The 13,911-nt window shown below is 41.9% G+C and overlaps 1 long non-coding RNA gene across 1 annotated transcript; it reads left to right on the top strand.

The window, feature by feature from the left end:
• Window positions 1-1,142: 1,142 nt before the first annotated feature.
• On the top strand, window positions 1,143-12,102 carry LOC125943136 (uncharacterized). The gene is made up of 4 exons (XR_007465586.1): window positions 1,143-1,263; window positions 2,634-2,746; window positions 6,619-6,675; window positions 11,972-12,102. It is a non-coding gene; the product is annotated as an uncharacterized LOC125943136 (long non-coding RNA).
• Window positions 12,103-13,911: the final 1,809 nt, after the last annotated feature.

Genomic DNA, 13,911 nt, shown 5'->3' with positions numbered 1-13,911 from the left:
CTATAGCTCTCCGCGGGTAAGTTTATTACTCTGCTTCATGACTCGCGGCTCGTCGTTTCACCGCATAATTGATGTACGTCATGATAGGCGGCTCAGTCATATAGTTTACCTGTTTTCTTTTATCATCAGGAGATGCCGTGGCCTGGGGATGGATCACTAGGAGAGCGTATCTGATTTATAATGCGCTAGGTGAGTCCTTCGCTGCTTGACAGACCAGTGGCCGGCACTGCAATGCTCTTTCAGGCAATGCATATATTGAGACCGGAGTTTTCTTGGAGCTTCCTAAGCTCTTGTGGCAGCCAACTAAATGAGCTACAAGTTTCCGTAATTGACTTAAGTGAACCTGGCTGTAAATTTTCGTAGAAGAATTAAGTGGGCAACACGTTACATCAAGCAGCACGACGTGTTTTGCTCTTCAAAGAGCCTAGTGGGTAACTTGACGGCCACGTGTATTCTTTTGGATGGTCACTGATAAATGAAGGATAGTTTTGGGCCGTTAGATTGCACAAACCTATGATTCTTGTACTGGGAGGGAGGGCTTGAATTTAATGGTTTAGTAAACAACATTCCACTTGACTCAGCTTTAAAGTAAAAATACAGAAGACCTAATTATCTGTCTTGTCAACAAACAGAAATGATTCGAAGAGCGCCGTATTTTTGTGTCAAAATCCTGCGAACACACAGACAGCAAGCCAGATGAAGCATAGGTGATGGTAATTGTTACACTGTAAAAAATTTCCGTAATTTTACAGCAAAAACCTACGTAAAATTTACGTAGACCATTCTGTTTTATGAAAAACGGCGGGATTCTACGTAAAAAAGACGGACGTGAGCTCCGTTTATGAAAAACGGCGGGATTCTACGTAAAAAAGACGGACGTGAGCTCCGTTTTTGAAATACGGAGAGCCGTCCGTAATTTCATGAGGAGGGCAACTGAACATGTTACTAGTGAAAAATGAACACGCAAAGAATATAACGAAAAGACACTGTCTACTCTCACCGCCAGATACATATATCACCATAGATAACGCTGTTTGAACATTATTCGCGTGCGAGCATAGTAAACACACAAAAAGAAGCAGGTAGGGTTTGAGCGGTGGCGCTGCTTACCATTCCTTCATCGCGCCTACACGCTGGGTTGGATTCCTCCAGCACAAACAACTGTACGAGTACTCGCTAATGGCGGACGGTGGAGGTGGTGTTCCTGTCGCATTTGTGATTTCACACTAAATAGGAAGGAATCGGCGCTGGATTGTTACACAAGTAAGTGATTTAAGTGTCCTTTTTTCGTTGTTGGTGCACGTCGCGCGTGCGAAATGCTCCGCGATGGCCGGTGATGGGCTCAATTGTGTTGTGTGAGCACGCTCTTTAACGAGATTCCTTGGCCATGAGGATTGACAAAGCGACATTGCGAGTCTGTGATAAAGGGGTGTTTGATTTGTTGTGTTGAATGCATACTCACTACAACTGAGACGTGTAGGCAATATTAGCGGCGTTGACGCCTCTAGTAGCTCCTTTGTCGGCTAATGTGGCCGCTGGTTTACGGACGTTAGCATTCCAGTTAGTACTGTGTTGTGCTGTGTGCTCGGCGTTACAAAATTAAGTGAAGGCGTTGTACCCGTTAGTATCTCTCTCGACGCGGTGCAACGTTATGTTACCAATATTCGGTGACGCATTGAATCACAGTGAAATTTTTAGCCATTATTATAAGCTTCGGACGCAGTGCCTTGGCTGGGCGTGCATAATCGCAGTGTTCACACCCGGGATTGGAAGATTGCTCATGTATGAAGACCTCATTGAGCATGTTCGATGTGCATGCCCCTTCATTACAATGAAATGACGGTGGAGCGTGCTTACTGCCGTAACCTTGTGCCACCTGCAGTGGTAGGGAACACGGGTGTCACGCGGTGCCCTTTCGTTTGTAGTAGAGCCCGAGCAATCGTGCACGATCGCAATTGAAAGTTGTCCGCGTGATACCCGTTAAGAGTCATTGCAAAGGAAACGGATTATTTTCTACCTGGCAATCTGTATTCGTTTTTTTTGACAGCTACCAGGCTGACGATTAACGTTCTGACGCAGTACGTCAGCATATCACGTATTCTGGGAGGGAGGATTGCCGCTTAAGTTCTGCCCATATGCGGCCGTAATTGTAAAACAAATGCGTGCGAAAAGTAATTTTTAACTTAACCTTGACATAGAATAGTGGTGACCAAACGTGCATTACGGACATTCCAAAGTTATATATATTCCTAACAAGTGTAAAAACAAACCAAGCTATATGTCAACACTGATGTTGAAGGGAGGTTCACACTTACTGTCTCGAGTTGCATAGACTAATTTTCAGCTTACACGCATCACTGCAATAATTCTAAAATGCGTGCATGTGTTGTAAGATATGCAGGGCAGAATTTTTGTCAGCTCATTTTTCTAATAGAAAGTGCTTCATAAAGTTTTTTTTGCAAAAAGTTAAACGAGGCCATTAGCACTTTATAAAATACTGTGAGCTATCTCACAGCAATAACAGTAACTCAGTGACGAGCTTATATGCAATAGTGTAATTGTATATAAAAATGTTTGTGCTTTGCTTTGGATGACCGGTCAGAAAGTAACTGATATCAGTATTTCATTTGCAGCTGTTGCACCAGTGAAGGATGTCTGTGTGCCGCCTTGCATTCAGTTTCTCAGTCATGGGGGCCTGCTTGCAACACCAGTGGCAAAGCAGTCTTGCATTGTGCTATTTGTTCTGGTAAGCTGTGCCATTCTATCGTATATCAGTCATGCATATGCAGTCCTAATGGACATTGACTGCAAATGTTGGTTGAATGACAATGCCTATACAAGTATAATAATTGTTGCAGATGCATCCAAAAGATAAATGATGTTTTGTTCTTCCTGGGGCAACCAATTGGTTCAGCATGAGGACGTCGACTTGAAAGTGGGATTGTTTCATACTTGTCTCGGTTGCACATGAGTTGTGTTCAAAAAACACTAATAGCACCAGATTTCGGTATATGAGGCAACAGATAAAACATGCACCAATAAAAATTCTTCGTTTAGTTTGCCTCTATGAGTATGCAAAAACACCTGCATACTGACCTCTAACACTGTCATGCATGGGCTCCATGGTAACTAAGTGTAGCCACAGTTAAGCTCACTGTTAGCCACTGCTCAGCTTACTATAATAGGTGAAGATGCCTCGACGGATTTGCGTGTGACATTGGAAGGTATCATAAGGTAAAATATAGCTTCAGCACACAGCTGTGTCACGTGGTCAGGTGACCAAAATATATGAATATTTTGAAGGGAATGAACAGCACTACTGCCAGAATGAAGTGAAGGTGAAGGGCACAGCAACACATTCCCTTTATCCTGTCTATGGCACTATTCAGTTCCTTCCTATACATGCACCAACCAGCCCAGTTTAGAACGCTCTAGCAGTTCATCTGAAATACCTTAATTTGTCTAGAAGATTAAGTGTATACACACTAGCATATGTGGGGGCTATTCTGCGAGTTTTGTATGTTTTGAACATGTGCCATGAGGATTCTTCATTGCTCAAAACTTGATATACAACTGCACAAAGCAGCATCAATAGCTACGTTGCTTCCCCATCTTGTGTCGAGGGTCTGTGCGTGTTTACTAAGATAGTCCTTGTGTCGTCGTCCTGTTTGTCCTACATAATTGCTGCTGCAGGGCAGTAGGATGTTGTAAACAGTACCAACTGCACTTCCTATGATCTCCAGCACATACTTCTTGATGCAAACTTCTCGTCTTGACCTGGTCCGGTTGACATTTTCGTACCTGACCTGTTTGTTGGCCCTGAAAATAAAAAGGTAGTTCCAACTCTCCCTAGCAATTTGCTTGAATTGACAGCTTCCTTTGTGTACCTATTGTATAGCAGTGATAGGCCTTGGCTTCCTTGAAGTACTCCGACTGAAGACTTCACCTATGTTCAGCTCCGTTAAATGCTTCTTGGCAACGCATGGCGAAAGGCAGTGCGAACACACTGTTAAAAGCAACCATACTTAGGTCTTGAAGCTCCCCTCCACTTTGTGGTAGTGCCCTTGTGTTCCTGTAGCAACAACACGCTTCAGTGTTCAAGTGCGCTAATAGGAAAGGCCAAGACACTTTTGAGTGTGGGGCATAGATCCAGCACGATGCTCACCACAGAAAACCTTCAAGCCAGATATTGGAGCTTGCCTTCCAGCAGTTTTACTTCCATGAGCACACCTGGCACTGTGGAGGCGACATAAAACATGGCTGAACTCCTTGAGTAGCCTTGCTTGGCAACTTCTCACAGACAAAAACACTGTCAGGTAACCGTAAAACACTAGCTATTGTGGGCACCAGTGTAGTAAAGTTATTTTGCTTCATTGGTAACTTTCTCCTCTATATTAGGTGAAGTAAGGCTACTAAATGGGTAGAGTGATTTTCTTCCTGTCTTCTCTGCAGTGCTAGATGAGTTCACGTACGGGGAAAAACTACCACTAGACAGTGATCTTCCATTTCTGGACCGCAGGGTTTTCTTTGGTTAGTGTTATGTATGCTGGAGCTATGCCCAATGTTTGGAGGAGGGTATTCTGCCTTCCGCATCGGCACACTCTTTCGCTGTGAAGCTCATCACAGGAACACCAAAAGGCGTCCTCAAGAAATCGAGGCATCACCAAGTGGAGGAGAGCTTCTGAACCCATGATTAACATTTCCTTAAAGTGTGGTGGCGACTGTTATATCATATTCACAAGGTCAGTCATAGTGTCAAAGAGACTGTTGGGAAAGCTGGAACTTTCCTTTTATTTTTCACGTTGAGCAATCGGGGTACATTGTGTGAAAAGGGTGACTCGGACCGAGCCTTGACGCAAAAGTGTAGCAAAAGGCAGAACAGCAGTTCATCAACTGTGCGGTTGTTGTTTACATTATCCCGCTATCCAGCAGCTGCAACTACGCAGGACAACAAGCCTAGTATATATATGTTTGTCTGTAAACAAAATTATTTGCCTGCATTCATGTTGTCTAGCCTTCTCCCGTCTTTTCGTGCTGTCCCCAAGTAATCGCATAGGTACACTCTTACATAACTTGCAATTATAACATTCATGCTTGGGAATATAATCGGAAACTGTGCCATATGGATGACATAATTCATTACACGTGGTGTTAAAGTGGCTGTGCAGTCTGGGTAGGGGCTTCAAATCTGCTTGTTATAGCAATTCATAAGTTGCTTCCAAAACTTGAGATACAAAGATTCAAGCTATGTCTGTGAAAACAGTGCATCATGTTACAAGGAACTGTTAGAACACTCATGGGAAATAGCTCGGTATTGCGAGAGGTTGTAGAAACTTGATTCAACTTGCTTTCTACAGCATTTTATAAAGATGCTTTTTTAACTCCCGCATCTGTCGTGTTGTCTCATCACAAAACTGTAAACAAATGAGTATTATGCCTTGAGTTTCAGTAAAGATTACATGAATATGATTAATCCTTTCTGATGTTATGCACACAATTCAATACACCAAGATAATGCATTAATAGCAATGGCATTGATTAAAGTAAGGATATTTAAAATGTGTCCCGTACATCTTCAAACTCTTCTAATTGAAATAGTGCTGCATGTTTGAATTACACAGGCAAATTGTTTTAGTAAAGGAAGTATGAAGGTAGATGGTTGGGTACTTTGCTTGGTGTATGTAATTGTATGTATGTCACTTCTTTCATCGTTTTTCACAGTGTGTTGCACCAGTCATAATTTTCGAATGGCTGGATAGGTGCTATTCAAGCCTGGTAGACATGAAATAGTTGATGTTTGCAAATCTGATGTACTTGCACTGAGTTTTTGCATGGAGTGCACATTTCATAAACTTGACAAACTCACTAAAGAACTGAAAACTCCTAATCTATTGTACTTCTGTAAGCATTTTATGAATATGAAGATGTAAGAAATGCGGTGAAGCTAAGTTTTCAATCAACACAACTAATTGGCATGTGAAAGGGTTAAGGAAAGAGGCTCCTTGAAACAATTTCTCGAAACATCGCAACATACCACCTGAGGGTCTCCAACCTTAACCTCTAAGTACTGTTTTGCAAATCACAATATTGACTGAATGCAATATTTTTCTGACCAGTCTTTCATGTAATGTAAAGAAAGTTAACACGCCTAGTCTTACATGAAGATAAATTCTAAATCATTTATTTATAGCACTCACTTAGCAGCAGTTCTGAACTTTTCTTTATCAGCATAGTACTTGTGATTCACCTTTGTATTGCTGAGTACAGGTAGAGATATGGTTAGTTGTTTACTAGAAAGGATCCCAAATTTTCCACCTTCTGATTGTAGCTTAGTCCGTCACTTGTACTTCACAAGGAGTGGACTGTGGTAGCTAGGAAATATAGTTTTCCTGAGAATTTCCATGCATGCAATTTTGATTCTGTCTGCTAGCATGTTTGTATTACAGCATGAATTTCATAGATTAGAGGCTCCATGAAGGTACATTCTGTCGTTGAATGTCTATGAGATGGTTAAGCAGGTTGACTGTATCTAGTTACAACTCCTCATGTCCTGTGGCAGTTACGTTTGTGTGGTTTGGTGCTGTCAGTGTAAGCTTAACATTTCTTTCCTTCTCCCAGGAAGGACACAAGCATTGAGGAGCCATTTGACCTGCCACTACACTGATACGGTATTTGGTAGGTTCTATTACAGGTTTTCTTTCGTGTAGTAGTACCTGCTATAATTCTGTATAACGTGTTCAGACCTTTAGTCAGCAGGCTGTTTGACAACAGGTGTTTACAAATGAATAACTGACAAGATTTTCAAGGTCATTAGTGATGCAATTGTTGCACACTGCTGCATTTTTCTGCAAATTAATTGATGAGCCATCCAGCAAGTGCTGCTGTCCTGCCTTAATGCACAAACCTTCAAATACTGTTAACCCTATATCACAAGTGTACAGCAAATGGAGATGACTGTTCACAGCGACAAGTTCATAATGTTTACTTACATGCAAAAGGGAGTCAAACGTCAGGTACACATTTGAAGTTTTCCAAAACAAGTTCATCATCATAGTGCATAAATGAACAAGTAACTTAGCGCAATAAAAATACACAGGCACAAGAAAGGGAGACAAAGACAAGCGCTTGGCGACTCAGAAGTGTGTGACATATATGTTCCAACCAATTATTATTTTCTAAATTTTCTTCTACTGATCCAGGATTCCTGTGACTACTTGCCTTAGGTAACATACTCTGTTGCCTTCTTGCCCTAGAAAACATAACTAGTGCCTTCTTGCAGCCCTTTAAACTGGCAACATCTTCACCACCGACAATAGAGCATGTTCAGATAATTTCAACTAGACATGCCTGGTGACCACTTAATTTTGGTGAACAAACTTTATTTTGTGCCCGAGCCTGACGACAATGAAATCAATGATATCTTCTATTTTGTTGTAGCGCAAGCTGAACGACAAGGACAACAGAAAGGCAAATTTGACGCACATCCAGCGTTAACGTTCAACAACAGATTCGTTTCCAGTTCTCATCACTATATATACCCTGAAAACGTCATACAACACGTGTAAAAGCTCGGTAAACATGAACTAAAAAAAACGGGAACCACACGCATGCAGTTTTTTAGCCACATAGATTGACAGACATGTAGACGTTTAACGCGAACAAAGATCGCATCATCTTCCACCTGCTTCTACTCATGATAACTGTTTTTTTTAATCTAGGTTTGCGCTTGCATCTTTGGCAATGAAGGGCAAGAAAACCATCAGCATCCAGGTATTTACTTTGTTATTGTGTTCTCGTAGCCTGTCATTTACACATCTACCAGTTTGACCAATGTAGGACCGTCCACACTCAAAGGAATGTCGTATAAAACACACGTGATGCAATCAATGAATTTATTTTTATGTTCATTTTCGCATGCAGTATCCGCAATTCTTTCTGGCTTTGTCTTCCTACACAGGCTCCCCAATTTATTAGGAGCTGAAAAAACTATGTTGATATCAGACCTTCCAGCAATCTTTATTCTGTGGGAGAAACTATGTATGTAGGGGATGACAGCAACCTTTCTTTTCTTTATGTCGGTGTTTGTACCATTCACTTGCTCGGAACCTTTTTTCACTTGCCTCAGGTAACCAGCGCCGCTTAAACGTGAGACTTGCCATCTGAAGCTATTGTGCATTAGGTGCCGGCATGGCTTCTTGAGCGCTTCACTGAAACACACCTTCATGATTCCCCCTCTTCAAGTTTTGTATGCACGGAATGAAATGGTAAAAGTGGCTTACTTGCCCTAGGTTCTTAACCCCAGCAGGTTTTGTTATCGGTGAGCACAAAATTAATGTGAAGGAATCCAAACTTCCCGTCACATGGCTATCCTGCACCTAATACACGATTGCTTCGAACGGCAAGTCTCACGTTTAAGCGGCTTTGTTTACCCGAGCCACGTGCTCATGTCAGTCACAGCAGGACTGCTTAAAAATGCACAGCAAAAAGGTTCTGAGCAGGTATATGGTACAAGTACCGATATCAAGAAAAAGATTGCTGCCATGCCCTACATACATAGTTTCTCCCACAGATTAAAGATTGCTGGAAGGAGTGACATCAATGTTGTTTTTTCGACGCCTACTAAATTAATGAGCCTGTGTGGGAAGTCAAGGCCAGAAAGAATTTTGGATACTGCATGCGAGAAGGAACATAAAAGCAAATTCATTGATTATATCGCGTGTGTCGTATACCGCATTCCTCTTGGGTGTGGAGGGTCCTACATTGGCCAAACTGTTAGATGTATAAATGACAGGCTATGAGAACACAATAACAAATTAAATACCCTGGCTGCTGACGGTTTTCTTGCCCTTCATTGCCAAAGATAAGTGCAAACCTAGATTCAAAAAAGCAGTCATCATGAATAGAAGCAGGTGCAAGATAATGCGCTGAACTATAAACACTAGAAACATATGAACATTTGGTGACGCATGCATCAGTAAGCCTTCAATTTCATTATCCTCGAAAGAGCTTATCTTTGTTCACGTTAAACGTGTACATGTGTCAATCTGTGTGGCTAAAAAAACTGCATGCGTGTGGTTCCTGGTTTTCTTTAGTTCATGTTTACCGTGCCTTCACACGTGTTGTATGACGTTTTGAGGGTATATATAGTGACGAGAACAGGAAATAAATCTGATGTTGCAAGTTAACACTGTGTGCAAGTCAAATGTGCCTTTCTGTTGTACCTGTTGTTCAGCCTTGCGCTGCAATAAAAGATGCCATACAAACAAGCCCCTATAGCTACCCTCATTGTTAGTTTCACAAGAAAAAGAATTGCCTTTGAAAATAAAATATAGAAGCACCTGTTCAGTTGGAAGCGTTTTTTAGGGGCGAAGCTCCTTAGGGTGTGGGTCTGTCCCTCCTCTGTAGTAGTAGTCGTCGTAGTAGGTAGCCACATCTACTTTTTTATGAGAAAAAAAAATTCCGAGAGTTGTGGCCGTAGCGGAATCGAACCAGGGTCCCCTCGCTTCTGAACGCGTGGCGCTAACCACTACGCCACGAAGCGCACATGGACAGACGCACCTAGATGGCAATAAATACCCAACATTAACGAAAGACTGCGCGTTTCTAACGCGTTTGTGCTAGCGCGTTACGGCCCGTGCAAGAAGCTGGTGTAAGACGCTGTGGTCTCTCCGCCTTACCCCCGTATTCATAAACGCTGATGGCGTCGGCAAACGCGGTGCACGTTCCGGCATGTGTAAACGGCTGCGTAAGACGCTGTGGCCTCTTCCCCTTAGAGTACTGCACGTTTCTAACGCGTTTGTGCTAGCGTCCCCTTAAGCGGGAGATTGTGCAATTATAATGAAGGGCGCTGTTATAAAATAGGAATGACGTCACATATGGCGCGTGTCATTGGTGGAAGTCAATCGTTCGATTTAGTGCGGCGAGACTGGGCGAATTACACGGAAGATTCACGGTTTACCGATGATTCCCTCCGGAGCTTCGCCCACTCATCATCATTCACCCCGTGGATATGCGGTGTTTTTTCTGGATTCTGCCAAATCCGTATTTTGATTAATCCCAAAGAAAAAGTGTTGTGGCTATGGCTCTAAGAATATTTTGGCACAGACTGCAGGCAAATAGCATGAATTCCAACTATTTACCACGGAGTATCCCTGCTACGATATCACGTAAAACTTTGAAAACACATCATTGCACATGTTTTAAGTTCAGTGTGTTTTTCTCTGCATCTATTAACAGCACGGAATTTGGCCATCCTGTTGCCATTGAAGTCGCAGACATTTGGGCAAATAGCTCTGCCCTCGTTGACTCTCGAAATCCACGAGAAGCGCTCATATTTGGACATTGCTTTAGTTTGAGCTTTACTTTAAAATTTCTTTAGGAGAGGCGGAATTCCGAAATTAAGCACGTCACCCAAGTAATGCTGTCTGGAACGACATGTTGCAATATTTGTTTGGTTCTGGGGTTGCCAGTCAAGGAATGGACAGAATAAACGGCACTGCCTGTAGCTGCCACATATGGGGTCCATGTGTACTTGTTGCAGGTTCATTTACGTCGCGAAAGTGCTACAGGTTACTTCGAAAAGCACAGACTGAAAAAATGGCAAATTTTTGGGGGAACACAGCGACTTATGTGGATTGACCTTGGGTGGTGTGTCTATAATTATAACTCTTTAAGGGGGTGGAGATAGTATGTTGACACACTGACGACCATAACTTTCAATTATCATTGCTTAAGTAAAAAGTATATTGCACATTGATACTTTCATGACAAAAACCAACCAAATCTGAAAGAGGCTGAAAGGCACATATGTTGTATTGCAAGGCATGCTTTCTTCATATTGTTGCTAATTTATAAGCTGGTCATCTGGACAGTACCTCTGGCTTGGTTGTTTTGCATCGGAATTGTACAACATGAGTGGTTTGAGCTCGTTTTAAGAGTGCTTCATTGTTTTGGGAAAACAGTGGAATCTGCAAGGTTTTCTATTAGAGCAGTGAAAGTTGAAAGCCATGGTCCGCAGTATGGTGGGGGTCGTGGTAGCTCTACCTACATGCAGAAAATGTAATCTCTGACTGTCAATGTGCACGTGAGAGTTTTGCCTGTTCCAAGTGAGCCATCAAATAACTTGGGTAGATTTCATCTGAAGTTTTTCATGTTAAAAGGCTAGGAACATATACCAACAAGGCAGAGTATGACATTTTTTTAGAGCACTGGTAGTTACATTTGTGACTTGGAAATCATTTATTGTTGATGTATCTGACTAAAAACGGTGATGATGGTGGTACAGTAAACCTTGTTACAAGAGGCACCCAAGGGACTCGGGAAACATGTCTCTTGTAACCAAGGTCTCTTGTAACCAAAATTCTAAAAACACTGAGGAGTCGGACTAGACCACTTTATTATACATGAGCACTAAAGTGTGTTTAAACTCATCTTTGATGCGAACAGAGCTGTCTCATGGAAACATGGCTATGGCTCCGGAGTTTGCTTACCGCCATACAAAGCGACCAGCGCTGTATACGCTGTGACAGAAATCCAACTCAATGGTACTCTGTCACAGAGTCGGTGTGGGAGCGCGACGATTATAGAAGCATAATGGCAGAAAATTCAGTGAAATTGGTAGTCTCAACCATGTGCGGAATGACAGCCGGCTGCGGAACGAAACAAAATAGAGCCAAGGGAGTGAAAATTGCAGCGCATACCGGTTAGTACGACGTTAGCCGCATTACGTGAGCGTGTCTGGGTTGTGTCTCTTATAAATAGTGAAGAATTTGCTCTAGGGACATAAAAAAAGTTGTCCTTAGTAGCCGAGTGTCTCTTGTAACCATGTCTCTTGTATGCAATGTTATTAACATGGCGAACATAGGAAAACCAACCAAACCATTTTGAAATGTCTCTCATAACCGAGTGTCTCTTTTAACGAGATTTTACTACTAATAGAGAGTCTTAATTGATTGTTTTTTTTCCTTTTCAGGCAAAGGCAGGAGGCATCTGCAAGCAACCAGTCATTCCGATTCTCAACCAATCCTTCTAGTCAGCCCATTTCTAGTGTCTTATCTTGCAAGTTTTTTTCAGTAAAGCACAATAAACACGCAGTTTCGTTCAGATTCAGGTGGCTTGTTGCTTTTTGGGCACGAATTTGTATGTATGCTTTGTACACGTCATGTACAGAACTCAAATGCAACATGGCAACTTTGACACGAAGATGAAGCGGTGTAGAAGACAGCTACACAAGGAGGAAACGTGCACACACAGCATTTTCAGTGTGGTGTATGTCCACTTATGTGCATTGATTTCTGCCCCATTTCAAGCTATATCTGATGTGAGTTAGCCATGTTGTAATGTACAACTTGGTATAACTTATTTCAATGAAACAAACAATTTTCTCATTTGCTGGAGATATACACCCGCATTACCATTTACAAAACAAATGTTGCACCTGTTGATACGAAGCAAAATAAAGCTGAACAAGTTCGTACGGATTCATGGTACAGGCATGCAAGCATAGAAGACATGGACACAAGAAGAACAAAAAAAAAAGGTGTTTCTGTCTTCCTTTCTGTTCGTTTTGTGTGTTTTATGTGCATACCTTTCTTCACTACGGTCTGTCCGTTTTTAATTAGGAAAGTACGGTGCTCAATTTACAGAATTTCCGTTCTACGGAGCTCACCGTTTTGTATTTGGAAAATACAGACAATTCCGTGATCACAACTACGGAAATAAACATTTTCCATTCGACGGAAATCACCGTTTTCCATTCGACGGAACTCTCCGTTTTCCATTCGACGGAAATCACCGTTTTCCATTTGACGGAACTCTCCGTTTTCCATTCAACGGAAAAAAAAATTTACAGACTATCCGTTTGACGGAAACTCTGTTTTTCATTTACGGAAAAGTGTCTGGCAACGTTTTACCTTCAACTTTCACCGTAAACTCAAGAAATTTTTTTTACAGTGTATGATAGACTTAACCGCGCGCGTAATGAGGAAGATGTGGGCTCAGCCTTCACTTGGTGGCAAGTTATACTCGTATTTTGTCCACTTTGCCCTTTGCCGTAATATTTTTCTACATGTCAATTACATATAGCAAATACCTTCCCATATACTTGATGTGGTTTCACTGTCAGTTTATTCGTATGGATGTGGGAAGACAACAGTTGTTAGATGTACCTGTTCCCGTGGAGGTTTACTATTTTTTCTAGCGCAGGCTTTTTGGCATAGAAACTGAGCCTTGCTGAACACTGGCATCAATGGCATAGAATATTGGATGCATGAATTCAGGTGAGACGGCGGGTGCATACGAATTTTTTATATAAAAAAGCGGTATATCTGGAGAAAACAATGAAACAATACGCAATAGACGACGGCAATCTATACTTTACTCTGTAAGAGAATTATCTGGCTTACAATGTGAGAATGATTGCTACTTCCACTGTAAGATGTCATAATTATTACAACGATAAATCGATGACTTACTTGTGCCAACATATTTAGCTGCTCAATCGAGCTCTTCAAAGAAGAACCCCTGAAACACTCTTTTGACGCTACTCAGAAGTACTTCTGCAAAAACCGAATTCGCTCAAGTGCTATAGAAAGCCGCCAAATATCAGTAAAAGGAGTACCGAAATACAGTAGCAGGCAGCAATGTTACGCCTATAAACTGAAAAAGAGCTTCGAGTGGAAACATAAATTAGGATGTATTAAGGGGAGCAGAAAACATTACGACTGAAGATGCGCAAGGTAAAATAATATTGGTGGCATCCTATGAAAACTCGTATCAGCCCTCGCATGGGAATCTTTGGAGGACCAAAAAGTGCGTCTTCGAATGGCATAAAGCTTTCACCATTGGCCAGGCATACAATGCAGGCCGCCTGAACTGTAGGATACCTCGCTCTTATATATCGAGTGCACCAAA

The sequence above is a fragment of the Dermacentor silvarum genome, chromosome 2 (genome assembly GCF_013339745.2).
Source record: "Dermacentor silvarum isolate Dsil-2018 chromosome 2, BIME_Dsil_1.4, whole genome shotgun sequence".
NCBI lineage: Eukaryota > Metazoa > Arthropoda > Arachnida > Ixodida > Ixodidae > Dermacentor > Dermacentor silvarum.
The sequence above is the reverse complement of the archived record's forward strand: the minus strand, read 5'-3'. Positions and strand labels throughout refer to the sequence as shown.